Source organism: Phacochoerus africanus, chromosome 13, assembly GCF_016906955.1.
Source record: "Phacochoerus africanus isolate WHEZ1 chromosome 13, ROS_Pafr_v1, whole genome shotgun sequence".
NCBI lineage: Eukaryota > Metazoa > Chordata > Mammalia > Artiodactyla > Suidae > Phacochoerus > Phacochoerus africanus.
In genome coordinates, this window is record NC_062556.1 from 6,929,199 (window position 1) to 6,944,128 (window position 14,930).

The 14,930-nt window shown below is 54.2% G+C and overlaps 1 long non-coding RNA gene across 1 annotated transcript; it reads left to right on the plus strand.

Moving 5' to 3' along the window:
- Positions 1-6,588: 6,588 nt before the first annotated feature.
- On the plus strand, positions 6,589-13,515 carry LOC125113511 (uncharacterized). The gene is made up of 3 exons (XR_007131481.1): positions 6,589-6,804; positions 8,129-8,328; positions 13,240-13,515. It is a non-coding gene; the product is annotated as an uncharacterized LOC125113511 (long non-coding RNA).
- Positions 13,516-14,930: the final 1,415 nt, after the last annotated feature.

A 14,930-nucleotide genomic window follows, 5' to 3' on the forward strand; every position in this document is an offset into this window, starting at 1 on the left:
GGTGACCTGACTGTGGCCCCGTGGTACTGATGTTGGAATTCTGGCTTCCGGAATGTCTGTTGTTTTAGGTCATGTTTGCGGGAATTTGTTACAGCAGCCACAGGAAAAGGACACGGGGAGAGAGAAGGTTCTGTTCCATCCTTTCCTTGGCAGGACTGTGTTCCGTTCTGAGCACCACACTTGGGAGCTGTATTGACCGAAAGAGGCATTAAGAGTTGTAATGAATGGTCCCAAGAGGAAGCGCGGAGACTAGCAGTTGTCAGCTACAAGGTGACAAATTCCAACTTAAAACAAGGAAGCGCGCTCTGAGCAACGAGGGAATAAACAGCCTCCAAAGGAGTGACTCCACCATCACTGAAGGCATTCAAGCAGACATTGGGCAGTATTTGCCAGGCATGTGAATATCATACAGGGGGTTCGAGCCCCAGAGGCGGGGTGGCTGGGAGGCTGGGCAAGGCCCCTTCGAACCCGGGGATTCTAAACGGGGGTGATGTTACAGCCGCTCTCTGCTCTCACTGGAGCCGAGACAGACAGGAAGAAGGTACAAATGGTTGTAAAAGTCTGAGCGTGCAATGATTAAACCCAGGCACGGATGTGGCTTTGGAGGCGGAAAGGAAAGAATGCATTTTTAAAAAGGTTTTGGAGGCTTAAGTAATCAGTCTCTGGCAGCAGCTCGAATCTGGAGAGAGAAGCATATTTATTAGGTGCCGACTAACAGCACTGACCCAGGAGCCAGGGGCAAAAGAAAGAGAGGACGGATGCCTGCCCCGCGAGCAAACAGAGCACAGGGAAGTGACCGGGGACGTCGCCGTGATGTGGGTAACGGCGTGGACTGGAAGGGGTGAGAGAAGCCCAGATCCATCTGAGTCGGGGCTGGTGTCTGAGGAAGTGGGCTTTGAAAGAAGGCGAATGTCGTTTACGGAGGAGGCAGCAGGGGCGGAGGGAAGTGAGGCTGGGCTTAGAACTGCGGCGGCAATGACAACAAAGGCAGTGAAGGTGCAAGCCACGGACACTGGGTTGTTGTCGCCTCCAATTCAAGTGTGGCTGCAGCATCTCCAGAGAGGATCTGGATGGTCTCGAAGTGGGGAAACACTTTTAAACAAAACCTGAAAAGTGCAAAGCAGGGAGTTCCCTGAGAGCCTAGCAGTTAAGGATCCAGCGTTGGGGCTGTTGTGGCGTAGGTTCAATCCCTGGCAGGGGAACTTCCGTGAACTTTCACAGTTCGACCAAAAACAAAATAAAAATAAGAGCGCAAAGCACATGGCAAGAGCTTACTACTGGATTTGAATACATCCAAATTCAAGGATTTTAATTGGAGAAAGGGCAGGGTTATCAGAGAGCTGAGAGATTGGGAGAAGATACCTGCAAAGTCAAAAGTGGCAAGGGACCAGATCTAGACTGTGCAAGACCCTGCCACTCAGCAAAAGACACCAAGGTCCCCTCTCTGCAGTGAGGAAGGCAGTCACGAAAGAGAACGCGTTCCAAGTAACACGCCTGTGAAGAGATACTCAAACGCACGAGTCAGGAGAGAAATGCAAATGAAAGAAACAGCGACGTATCATTGGTACCCATTTGTTTGTCCCAAAAGAGGCAGCTGAATAACGCTGGCCAGGCGGTGGGAGGACTGGAGCTCCTGGGCCCTGGAGGTTTGCAGAACCGCCGGCCCCTGAGTCCCATTCGGTTTACTGTCTATACCCCAGTAAGGAAATCCTCCCACACGTCCTAAGGGCCCCGCAGAACATTCCTCCGTTCTGTCTGTGACAGTGGGGGGGGGGGGTCCCTCTACGGGGGGCGGGGGCGGTGGGGACCGAGGAGGAGGCGCTCGCTCTCTGCATCCCTCCGCCAGAGTCGGAAGGAACAGCGTCGATGAACAGCGCAATAGTGCGTGCGTCCAGGACCGGAGACGCGGCGAGGGCTGCCGGAGGTGCGCGCGGCCAGCAGCAGGTGCCTGTGGAACAGCACAGGCGGAGGAGGCGGTGCCAAGGGACCCGCCCTCCGTCCCTTAGAAGGGCCGCCTGGAGGGGCGGGGAAGGAAGTGGGAAACGCAACCCCCGCCCGACGCAGAGGCATGAATGAGGCCTGGACGCACCGAGGAGTGAGATGAGGCCGCGCGGGAGCCCAGGATACAGGGTCCTGTCCCCTGAGGGCTGCGATCACCCCACGCCCTGCTTCTGAGAACAAAGGGGAAAGAGCTCTTAGGCGGCACGTCAATTCCTAGTGCGGTTCTGGACCTGAGTGTCACACAGATGACTTCCGAGATTCAGTGAGGAGAGGGGACCACGAAGAGCCCTTCATGGGCTCGGTAAGATTGACGTCACCACACACACACACACGCACGCGCACACACACGTTCTTTTAAATGCATGGAACGACCAAGTGTTCTCAGGTTGTCTTGCTATGTAGCCGTAGCTGAAGGAGTAGATCAAACCTGCGAACCATCAGAACCACCCAGGAGTCCAAGGAATGTTCAGGCCTCATCACGGACCAGCTCTGCTCTGGGAGCGGCTAGGATTCTGTGTTTCTCTACTTTGCACCCCCCCCCCCCGGCCCCCCGCGCCGCTGATACAGGGGTGGGACCCAGGCTGGGCCAATCACAGCCCTCGCTCGGGATGCTTCTAACTACAGGCCCAGGGGACATGCAGTGTGACTCTACCCGCCGCCCGCGTGCCCCTCCCAGGCCCTCTTGCCAACGCGTACCCACCCACTGTGCCTGCTGCTGCTGCCAGCCACCGAGGGGTCACAGCCTTGACCTCGGAGACTTGCCTGGGGGCTTCGGCGGGCTCCATCCCCCACCCCTCGGAGGGTGACGACTGGAAGCCAGGCTGCGGGAGTTTGCGTCCTGGAGCCTTCGCTTGCTCGCTCTGTGACCTTGGGCAGCCTACTTGACTCCTCCATGCTCAGACATTCTTAGCAATGAACTTGAGAGAAGAGCGCTAATTCGGAGGGAAGAATTCGACACACGAAGTGTTCCAGAGCCTCGGCCCAGAGAAGGAACGCAACACGGTATCATTACGCTGTAGCTTACTTTTACCACTATTTTACCATTATAAAAGCAGGGAAAGCAATATAAATACAAGCCTCTGGGGGAAGATAAGAGCCCTCTTCAGACGTCTAGAGGGACAGTGAACGAGAGAGGAATTAGACACGTTGAGAGAATCACCTGGACACACAAACATAGGTTTGCAAATGTACAGCTGTAGCTCAGCATTATTAGGTCATAGAGACCAACCTAAATACCGTAGCAGTAGGGGCCTCATTAAAGAAATGATGGGACATTCACATAATAATCTATGGCCATTAAGCACGGTACTGATAAACAGGAAAAGTGGTAACGCAGACCCAGGGGTGAGGTTTGATCCCTGGGAGAGCGGAAGCGCTGACCCAGCAGAGCGGGTCCAGGCGCGGCCAGAGGCTCTGCCAGGATGTTCCTGCAGGGGACTGTCCCTGTAAGAGCTATGTCCCCTGACACTCAGGGTTGTGGCCTTCATGCAAAAGCATGTACAGAGTGTACATGCAAGAGAGCTGTCTGAAAGGACCGTCACCAAAAAGCAACAGCAGTCATTACCCGTGGGTGTGGCGCCTTCCAGGATCTGGGTCTCAGGTCAAACATCCCGCTTCAGAGACATGCCCCTGCCCACTGCCCAGAGCGCCATCGGTCCCCTCGCCATGCTCTTCAGTGATGTGCGTGGAACCTCTCACACATGTCTGATGGGTCCACGTCTCCGTTTTACCTGGTATTGCCTGCCTCCCTCTGCCCCAGGAGGAGGGCTCCATATGTGCACAGACCCCTTGGTACCCACCGGCTCCCAGGAGCCTAGAACAGAACCTGACACGGGTCCAGGGCTGAGTAAGTAGCCAATGAAGGGATGAACGGTATGAGGTCAGGTTTTTAAAAACAACAATGCACTTTTCCGGGCCAAAGACAGGGATGGTGTTTAAAAGGAGAGGTCACAGGTGGAATGAAGAGCGCGGCCTCTGCGAACGCGGGGCTGTGATGGGAAGGCCCTGGACGGGGGCGCTGTGGTCCCAGCTGCGGCCCCACCCCCTCCTCTGGACCCTGGTTCTCTTCTCTGCAGTTTTTGAGGCTGAGTGCATTTCACACCTGGGACAATCAGATCGGGCCTTGGGGAGGAGGTGGCCCAAGGCCGAGGGTAGGGGCTGCTTGACTCTTGCCTGAGAAAGAGAACAAAGAAGCCACAAGCCCCGAAGGCAAGTGAAAACACCAAGAGGCTGAGGTTGAGCCCCTCTGGGCGCTGGGGGTGCTTCCTCTGCTGCAGGCAGAGGGTGACTCTGAGAAGACCTGGGTTCTGGCTCCTCTGAAAGCCCCCCCTCCCCCCCAGTTTCTTTCTCTATAAATAGGGCTGCTGTTGCCAATCTCACAGGGACTTCGTGATGACTGGATCCCATAAAATACCAGCCAATATTTAGTGAGCGTTTAGAACGAGCCAGCCACTGTGCTGTTATCTACCTGTGTTACCGAATTCTTACAATGAGCCTAGAGAGTCGGAGTCCTTGTGGCTGCTATTCGAGAGCTGAGTGGTTACATGACCCTGCTCAGGGCCCCCAGTGGCTCAGCCAGCATCCGCAGGTCTCCTGCCACTCATCTCCCTAAGCAGGAAACTCGCCTGCTTCTCCATTCGCTCCTGTGCGGGTACCTGCTGTGCCTGGTGGGGACACACATGCCAGAAACACTCATTCCTACTTCCTGTCCACTTTGCAGTGGGGCAGTAACTTGGTCCTGCAGAGAAAGGCGTTTCTCCTTCCATAAACGAACACTGGGTACCAAGGGCTTTGGAGGGTTATTTTGCCCCAAGCTCCGTGTTGGGGGGGTGGGGGGGAGGGTGTCCTGTGTGCGGAACTTCTAGCAGCTCGCTGTTGCCCGTAGCTTCTGTCACCTCCGGTTCTAGCAGGAGGCTGGTGTGTTCTCTGTGCACGTGGCTTGGAGGACAGTGGGATGGATGCAGGTGCCGTCCGGATGTGAGTCACTGTAACAGGTTTGGCAAGGATAACCCACGTGAGGCCATGACAGAACAATCCAAGCAGCTTCTGAAAGCACAGAGACGTGCCTCTTGACCTTGAATCTGTGGGCTGTGTAGTGCACAGTGTTCTCTGAGCTCAGGAACTTGCCAGGCTCTGACACATTTTAAAAATCCTCATCGTCTGTTTTCAAAAATAATTTGAGTAGCCTCAAGGCTACGGATGTAAATAACTGCTGAATTGTTTTATTGATTATTCTAAACATTAATGAGTCAGGGGTCTCCAATTTTTTAATCAAAAAACTCAGGGAGAAAAATAGGATTCTTCATTGACTCTTTTTTTTTTTTTTTCTAGACACTTACACATCATCATGAGACTTGTGAGCTGGGAGGGACTGGGAAATCAGTCACGTCAACCCCTTCCTATTACAGTGAAGGGCCTGGAGATGTGATGATTTGGCCAAAGGCACACGGCAAATTAAAAGGAACCCGATCTCTCGCTGCCTTTCATTATAGCTGCTCAGCTTAGAAGGACTTTAAAGACTAAATTAGTCCAACCCTCCAAAAATTCATGTCTCTTTTACAAACAGACCACCTTCTGTGCTTGAGTCTGGGAGCCCTAAGGGAGCCTGTCCATCTTTAAGGAGTTTTTGTTGTTGTTTTTGAAGTCTGTGGGCATATGGAAATTCCCAGGCTAGAGGTTGAATCAGAGCTACAGCTGCCGACCTACACCACAGCCACAGTAATGCCAGATCCAAGCTGCATCTGTGACCTACACTGCAGCTTGTGGCAACGCTGGATCCCCAAGCCGCTGGGCAAGTCCAGGGATCGAACCTGCATCCACATGGATATAGCTGGGTTCTTAACCTGCTGAGCTACAATGGGAAGCCCTGGGTATCTTTTATAGTTTATATTATTTAACATGATCGGGATAAAACCAGACATTAAAAGCCTTGATCCGAGCTCTGGACCTGGGCACGAGAAATGAGTCAAGGTTGTCAGAGGCATGGGAGCCGTCAGGCCATGCCAGCCACGCAGGCCCAGACCAAAAGCCAAGTTTTACCGGAAGACTCAAGTTTAACCAAATCCAGCCACAAATAGCAATGCTCACGCCTTCCTGTTAAATATCAGTGATTAATAAATTCATTCACTTGTGTGTTAAAGAGGAGACGGGCCCCCTCCAGGGATAATTACTTCTATGTTACATTGAAATAAATGATCAGTTCTAAACCTATGGAACCCTGGTGCTGCATCCGAGTTCTGAGAGTTTGGTAATTATTTTCTGTTTCCTCTCCTATAATTGTTAACCTTTTTCTTGTCTTCTGAGATGAAATTTTATCCAACACATAGGGTAAACTTTCAAGAGACATTCAGCGTCCACAGTTGGAATTTTGGCAGGCATGGGAGAGGAACGGCACTAGGGAAGAAAATGAATAAAGGAGAAAAGGGGAGAGGGAAAACCGCAGCTTTTAACATTTCAAGGATTGCCCACTTTCTCTGGGGGAGTCAGGGGAGGCAGCTCCTGTTTCTCCAAGGCAGTGTGTGGCATTACCAAGTGTGACCAGCAGAGGGCGGCTTCTCCTCGTTTAAGGCAGAGAGCTCGGCACCTGGAGCTGCTGTTTTCCGGAGGAAGCAGGTTTGAAAGAGCTTGGCTAAGCAGAGATCGTACCACCACCAACTGCAAACACATCTCTTAGCCTTTGCCTCTGTTGAAAAGGCAAGAAAAGGCTGGTGAAGAAACAAACGGCTTGTCAAGGTCATCAGCTCACACGCACCTTCATCATCCGGCTCTGGCTGAATCAAGCTCAGTGCAGACTGAGGTTTGGAGGTGGGGCTCGGTGTGAGGACCGCAAGGAGGGTCCAGACCCGCCCTGAGCGGAGGGAGATCGGTGTTTGGGAGGGGGTCCGAGGTCCAAGGACGAGCAAGAGTTGCCCAGAGGCTGATCAGAGAGCCTTGTGTGTGTGTGTGTCGGGGGGGGGGGGAATGAGTCCCCTGCCCCTCCTTGGGTGAGCCAGGCTAGGGCAGGACCCCTGTGACCTCTCCTCCCAGCCCCACCTCCACCAGTCTCCCCTCCCATCCCTTCCCCTGGATTTCTGCTTTTCCCTGACTGTCCCCCTCAAGTCCTCGCTGCCACCAGAGCCTTTTTAATAGAGCAGTAGGTGGGGCTTCCTGGGTACCCTTCCCTCCTCTGTCCTTCTGTCCTGTAGTTTCTTTCCACTCGGCGGTGTTTGCCATCCACTCCTGAAGCTGATGGGCATGGTATGTGTGACTGTCCCCAGTCCAGGCCACAGCCCAGCCAGAGGGGTCTCTCTGGTTGGTGGGGGGGGGGGGGCGTCTGTGTCCTGAATGTCCCAGGACCACTGGGACTTCTGGAAACCAAAGAGGCCCATTAACTTCCTCAGCAGCAAGGGATGCAGCTGGACTCAGACCTTTTCTCAGCTTCAGATCTCACCACCCGATTCCATCTCTGGTGGATGACTTATATAGTGTCTTAGGTTGACTTGTCCTTTTGTAAATAAACCACCAAAGGAAGAGTGGGGACAAAAGAGGAAGTGGTACCAGGGTTATTATGAAGCCAGGACTCTAAAACTAGCTTCTGTAAAGAGCAGCAGACTGGATTGTGGTTTCTGTTTATCTTGCAGAAGCCGCAGCAAATGACCCCGGGGGTACGGCTTCTGCAGCACCTCAGCTTCCCCTGGGGAACCTCAGCAGCAGCAGAGAGGGCTAAGGGTCAAAGGTCACACGGCAAGGCTATTTTAAAATAGTGATCACAGATACTTCAGTGACTGCCCCAGGAAACCAGTCACTGCCTCCCCCCTCCCCTTCAGATCTTACTGAAATAGGAAGAGTTTCGGCAGCATTTCTAGGTGCCACCTCCTGTGCTTTGTGCTTTATTGGTATCATTTTATTGAATCGCCACAACTCGGTAAATTCCCCACTTTACAGCCTAAGAAACGAAGGCTTTACGAGGTTAAGTACCTTCCCAAGATGTGCACGGCTGGCACGTTGCAGAAGCTGCATTTAAACCGGGATTTAACTGTCTTCCTGCCGTGGTCTGAACCGCTAGGCTTGACCGCTTCAGCTGGGAAGCCACGGTTCAGTGAAAACGAATGCGCGCCCGGCCAAGCAGAAACAGTGGTCTCATCCGCAGGGTCCTCAAGCCTGAAAGTGGCTCCTGGACGAAGACACCCGCCATCCCTGAGACACGGTTTGGCTCCCTGGAGAAGAAGGCCCTGGACAGCGTGTTCCCGCAGAGGCAGAACTGAGCATCCATTCCACGCTGGGAGCAGCAGCGCGCTAGCCAAGCCCTTCCTCTGAGGAACTCCTGTTCTAGAAGCGCGGCAGTAATGAGTGAGTGGGAGTGAATGAGGGGGAGAAACCCAGAAATGCTGTGCCGACAGGCGAGGGACAACACGGGGGCCGGGGCAGCCCGGGTGGGGTGGTGCGGCTCGGCCTTGCGCCTGTAGCGCTGCACCTGCATTTATGGTTCACGACCTCACTCAAGAGGGATCAGCTATTTACTGTCTGGGGCAGGTCCTTCCCGGCCAAGGGACCAGCAACCAGCAAAGACCCCCCAGGTGGGGACAGGCCTGAAACTTAACTGAAAAGTAGTTAATGTGTTTAAAAAGCCATGGGCTGGGCGATGGAAGAACTGACCTGATTGGAGAGACGGTGAGCCTGGAACAGGCTGGCTGCACTGTGCCGCCTGCTCTGCCGGGGCCCTCCCTTAGGGAAGTGGCAATGGAGCCAGGTGACACTAACTTGAGCCTGTACAGCACCCTGCACCAAGCACGTCACACGTCCCCTCTCATCTTCTCTTTCCATGACCCTGAGACGTGGCTAAATACTGTTATCCTCATTTTTTAGGTGGGGTAACTGAGGCTTAGAGATTTTAGTGAGTAATGTGCCCAGCATCTCACAGATAATAAGAAGAGACAGAGGTGGAAGTTCCTGTTGGGGCTCAGCCAGTTACAAACCCAACTAGTATCCATGAGGATGTGGGTTCGCTCCCTGGCCTCACTCAGTGGGTTAAGGATCCAGCGTTGCCGTGAGGTGTGGTGTAGGCCGCAGATGCAGCTCCAATTCGACCTCTAGCCTGGGAACCTCCACATGCCCCGGGTACGGCCCCAAAAAGAGCAAAAGAGAGAGAGAGGTTATACTTGAACCTGGGTCTGCGGCTCTAGCACACAGGCTCTCTAGCCTGCAGCCACGTGCTCAGGCCCCCGCTCAGATCTGGGCACCCCTGACCTCTGCAGCAGCCTGAGAACACAGCCTCGGGAGAACCAGGCCTTTGCTCAAGTTCCCAGTCTGTCCCTCTCAGTGGAGGCAACCCCACCCCCACACCAGCACCCACAGAAATCCATTTTCCCTGTTTTGACCCAGACAAACAAGGAGGCCACACTGGCTGCCCAGCACCTGGGCTGGGCAGTCCCGGGCCCCTCAAAGCCAAAGGATTGAATTTTGCATACCCCCCCCACCCAACGTAGTGAACAATCAAATATTTGCAAAGTCAAGCTCAGTGAGGGCCATGGAGCTGGACAGTGAGTAAGATGTTGCCCTGCTTCCGGGGGCCAGCGGGGAAAGGGGATGTAGCCATGAATTCTTTGAACACGGTGCAGGACGGGAGAGACTAGAACCACGCTGGGTTCCTGTGGGAGCCCTGAAAGGGGTGCAAGGTCACTGCCGAGTCCGGAAGGACGTCGGGTGAGCTCTGTGGGCTGCAGGAACTGGGCACCTGGAGGTGGCAACCCGCCAGGGCTGTGGAGGTGAGGTCCTGACACCGGCTCTGGAGTGTGGCTCCCCGCCCCCAATACCAAGCGGTCCTCTGACGCCAGCTGAGTGTCCGACAATTCACCCCAGTTCTGAAACTACCCGGAGGCAGCGTCAGATCCATGAGTTAAGGGCTCAGCCCCGCAAGATGCCCCACCTCAGACGCCAGCCGAAGGCACGGATCAGACCACCTGACTGTAAATCAGAGGCTCCCACCCCCACGCTGCGTCCATTCCAACTTTGAGGGGGGCTCACGGAACTCAGGAGACGAGTTGATGCACTAGATCGCTGGCTTCTTGGGAAGGATAAGAGTCACCAGACAGATGAAGAGATACACGGCTGAGGTTTCAGACAGAGAAGCTTCACGCCCGGTGAAGTTTGGGGCCCAGCGTATCGTGGATACGTTCTGGCCCCTCGACTCGGAAGCTCTCAGAACGCCATCCTTTGGGGGTTTTACAGAGGCGCTATCATATTGGGTGGGCACAAGTGATGAAGCCACTGGTCTTCAGTGATGGATTCACCTCCAGCTGCTCTGCCCCAGGGAGGCCTGGGGTCGGGGGGGGGGGTGAAGGTTCCAGCCCTCTCGTCTGGGGGTTGGTTGTTCTGGGGACCCCACCACCATCCTGCGGCGGCTGAAGAGCTTTCTAAAAGTCACCTCTTGGAGTTCCCGTTGTAGCTCAGCGGAAACGAATCTGATGAGCATCCACGCCAGGTCGTGGGCCCCAGCTGTCTCTTCCTCGGCCCCGGGTCCTTTGGCCCCAAGAGCTCTCCTGCTGTAAAGCTGCCCTTCTCACAGGCCTTTCTTAGCGTATCAAGCTTTAAGCAGCCAAGGTTGAGCCCTGGGCTGGGGACAAAGGTCAGAAAGAGTCAAGGCCGACCCAGCCCCAAATCTCATCCTATCCCAAGGCTCCAACCCGGCCCCCGCTTCCACCACATACTCAACACACTTTTATTTGGAAAGGCTTTTAAACCTACAGACGACTTGAAAGAAGAGAACAATAAATACGTGTTTCCCCTGGCTCCCCCCGCTGACATCCTGCCACATGCGCCATCGCTCTGTGTCTCTGCCCTGAGCCACAGCCCAGGAGGAAGACAATGACCCAACCCTGTCATTAGTAAGGCTGACTTTGATAACAAGGAGTGACCACGGCCACATCTTCCCACGGAAGAGGCGGCTTTTCCATTCTGTAATTAATGAGAGGCTCATGGAGTGATGCGAACGGAAAGCGAAGCCACAGACCACCTCGCTAAACATCCTCGGGGCCACAGGAGGAAGCCGCGAACGCGGCAGGAAGGTGGCTGGCTTCCTGCTGCTGGAACTGAGATTCTCGCTCCCTTTAGTCTGCGTGAAATCAGGCGTGGAGATGAGGACAAGGACGGGTGTGCGGAGCGAGGGCGCCGCCAGGCTCTGCCTGGGAACCTCTCCCGGTCTTGGAGGGACGTGAAATTACCAGGACCGGTAGGCGGGGCATCCCGTGTCCTCGTTAGCGGCCGACGGCGCTCAGGCCACCGGCTCCCTCCCAGCGCGGGGGCGGGCTCTGTGCGTGATGAACGCTTCTGCCTGCCCGGCTCCGAGGGCGAATCCGGGGCCCGTGTTCCTTTTATCACCGTTTTATACTCGTCAGGGTTGTTAAGCCATTTGGTATCCCAGGCAACCTGAAAGCAGCTCCCGGACGTTTTAACCCCAAAAAAGACAGTGCCAAGGGGAAGAAAGACCTGTCCTCGCCAGGTGCCACTGTCGCATGCACGCAGAAGCTAATGGATAGCCTTTCAGGGGACGACTCCGCAGGGGCTGGGTGATGTCTCTGTATGTCTCGGGCTCTGGGGGCTCCAGGGGTCGGGGTGGGGGGAGACGATGTCACAGCAGACCCGCTCTGTAAGCACAGCTCCTTTTTCCAGCTACACAAACAGGCCTCTGTGAGCGCTTCCGCGGGGGACCCACAAGTTTCTTCTTCCGCCCAAAGGCAGGTTAATCTTGAGATGGTTCGGCCATGGTCATGCGACGTGGTCAGTGGTCTCCTGACACGTCCAGAGGACCCCCCCACCCAAGCCCCTTCCAGAGGGCACCTCCAGCCCCACCACCCCTGACTTCGGAGCCGCCAAGTGCCCCCAAGCCAGGCTGCCTGCAGAGCTGCGCCCCACTCCGCCCATCCAGCAGCCTCTTTCGCAGCTTCCTTTGAAACCTTGCCCTGGAGTTCAGCTTCAGGATTCCTGTAAGTGCCCAGAGAACCTCAGATGTCAAGATTTTTCAGGCCCTCCATTCCTAAAATACTGGGCCGTTTCCATGTGGGGTGTCTTGTTCCTCCCAAGAATGGAAACAGAGGCAGCTGCCAAGCCTGAGTCCCCGGGAGTCATGAACTGCATCCCCACCCCACCCCAGGATGGCGAGGCTCTGCGGCCCCAGGTCTGTACACGCGGAGGGAAAAGGAAAAGGATGTTGGAGCCTCCCGGGCCAGCAGACCCTCTGATAGACGCGTTCTTACGGCGGAGAGTAGCCTGGGAACCCCTCGCCGCTTTTAAGCGCATCACCGGCAGGGAGGCGCGGGTTGCACAGCTGCCCACGCAGCGGAGGGCCCTGGGCATAGCAGAGCCCGGCGTCGTGCGCCCTCCGCGGTGGCGCCTCTGCCACAGCTATGGCAAGGCCCGATCCTTTTAACCCCCCGTGCGGGGCTGGGGATCAAACCCGCTCCTCTGTAGTGACCTGAGCCGCGGCAGTTGGATTCTTAACCCACTGCGCCGCTGCAGGAATTCCCACTGTTTAGTTCTTATGCATACTAAAATTCCCTGTCCACAATTTAGTCCATCTGGGAGAAATTAGAAAATGCCTGAAACTGCCAAGCGTAAGATCACTAGGACTAACACTTATTAATGAGTTGGGGGAGATGTGTAGCAGATGACAGGATGTGACGTCTGGTGGCGCCCCTCGCAGATGGTCTGAGCCTGCCTCGAGGCACTGGTCCCAGATCTTCCAGGACAGGCTTGCCGTCTTCTGGTCACCAAGTAAAAATCAGTCCTCACTTGAGATAAAGGGGCCTTCTCCCCTGCCCTGGAGGCCGGGGGGGCAGCCTCAGGGGTGAGGCCATGGAAGGGAGGCAAGGGGCCCAACAGCAGGCAAGCACCAGCCGCCCCCACGGGGAGCCAGGGAGCTGCTGTGCTGGTGAACTGGTTCCCAGTGGGGACGCTACCATCTGGGCGGGGGCAGGCAATTTTAGTTGTCATAATGAAGGCGGTGGGGGGGTCGGGGGGATGTGCGTGGTATTGAGAGGCCAGTGACACTGGACATCCTGAAACGTGAAGGACAGGTGCACACCAGGAAGGGTCTTCTCAAGTCCCTTGGCATACTGATGTTTATAAATCTAAGCTCAGAAATGAACTCCGTTTTACATAAGTTACCAAAAAACCACAGGTGGTACTTTTTGGGGGGAACTACTTAAATATACATTGAAATTTTCAAGCATGCAAACTACCAAGTTCTTTTTTTTTTTTTTCCAGAACTCTACCAAGAGTTGTTCCCAATTTCAGAAGTCACATGTCAGCCACGCCAGCTCCATTCATAGTATTTCACTTGCCATTGGAAAACGTTGGTCTGCGTCTGGTGTCATGTTCAGAGTGATTTACGCAGCGCCGCCAGCTTCTGAGTCCCTTTTTAGGTCTTAGAGGAGAGACATGACGGAGCATTTACAATTTTTTAAGTGTAATATTTTGTTATAAGTTACTTGTTCCCTAGTTTTTTCTTTAGAGAAATATATGGATTTTTTTTTTTAATTCTATGAATTTGGAGTTCCCGTGTAGCTCAGCAGGTTAAGGATCCAGCACTGTCAGTGCAGTGGCTTGGGTGGCTGCTGTGGTACAGGTTCAATCCCTGCCCTGGGAACTTCCAATAAAATAAAAATTTAAAAATTTAATTCTATGCATTTACCTTGAGGAGAATAAAGGAAAGTTACGAAACATTCTTTATCCGTGCATCGTGATGGGGAGACCTTGGCCAGATGTTGATCTGGGCGTAGGCTCAGAACAAATACGGGCTGACCATGACCTCCCGTGCTTCCTGAGCAACTCCACCTTCGTCCGGCTCATTTGCAAAGCCTCCTGCCAACCTGCTGGCTGTGCTCCGTTGGCTATAGGTCCATGGCACAGACTCAGCTCTCAAAAGCCTCCCCGATCAGCAAAGACCACGTGGTTTCCCGTGTTGCTGGCACCACCTCCCCCTGGAGGGCTGGCTTGTGATGATGTGACACAGTCATTTTGTTACCAGGGACATTCCAACATCCTTGCTTTACTCTTGGTTTCACCCAAGAACATGTTGATATGGACAGCAATCAAGCTTTCAACTCTTTTTATTACCAGGGAACAAATGAAAGAGATGTTCTGTACCCACACCTCAGCCCCCGTGTCTCACGCCATGCCAGTCCCCCCACCTTCTGGGAAGTGGGGTACTTGAGGCTCACAGATGGGCGGAAGGTCGGGAGGGTCTGCTGTGCTGATTTCTTGGTAATGAAACTCTGTTTTTACATTTATGGGTCTTTCTGTTACAGAATAGCTGCCCAAAATGGCCTCATCAAAATGACTTTCTCAAAATCCCCTCTTTCCGCCCAATGCCAGAGGAAATAGGGCTGAGAAATGAGGCACACCCATAAGGGCTGTCTTGGCTGACCCGAGATGAGCAGAGAGTACCTAGAAAGCTCAGCAGAGGTGATGTGACGTGGCTGTCAGGCGAGGGTGACAGCCACAGGCGATGGGTGGGACCTTACAGCCCCATGGGAGGTGGTTCTCAACCTGCTGGAATCAGCTAGGTGGCTTTAGGTAGGTCTAGATGGCTGGGTCCCACCCCAAGGGGTCCTTTTCATCTCTCTGGGTGCAGAATGGGCTTGGGTCTTTCCCAGCCCCCTCCTCGGTGATTTGACACCTACACCATCATGGTGTTCCCTGGTGGCATGGGTTCAATCCACATGCCATGGGTGCAGCCAAAAAATAATAATTAAAAAAAAAACAAAACCTGCTTTGGTGACTAACTGCCAAGTGAAACTGTTCATTACTCCTTAATAAGATAAATTCATGTCACCACCCTAAGTCACCCTGTCTCAGCCCTGCTTCCACTCCTGGCAAGTCCCCACGTGCTTTTCTTCACACTGATATTCTGACAACATCAGCCCCTGGGGTTTGAAAGCCATCCTGGTCACCGA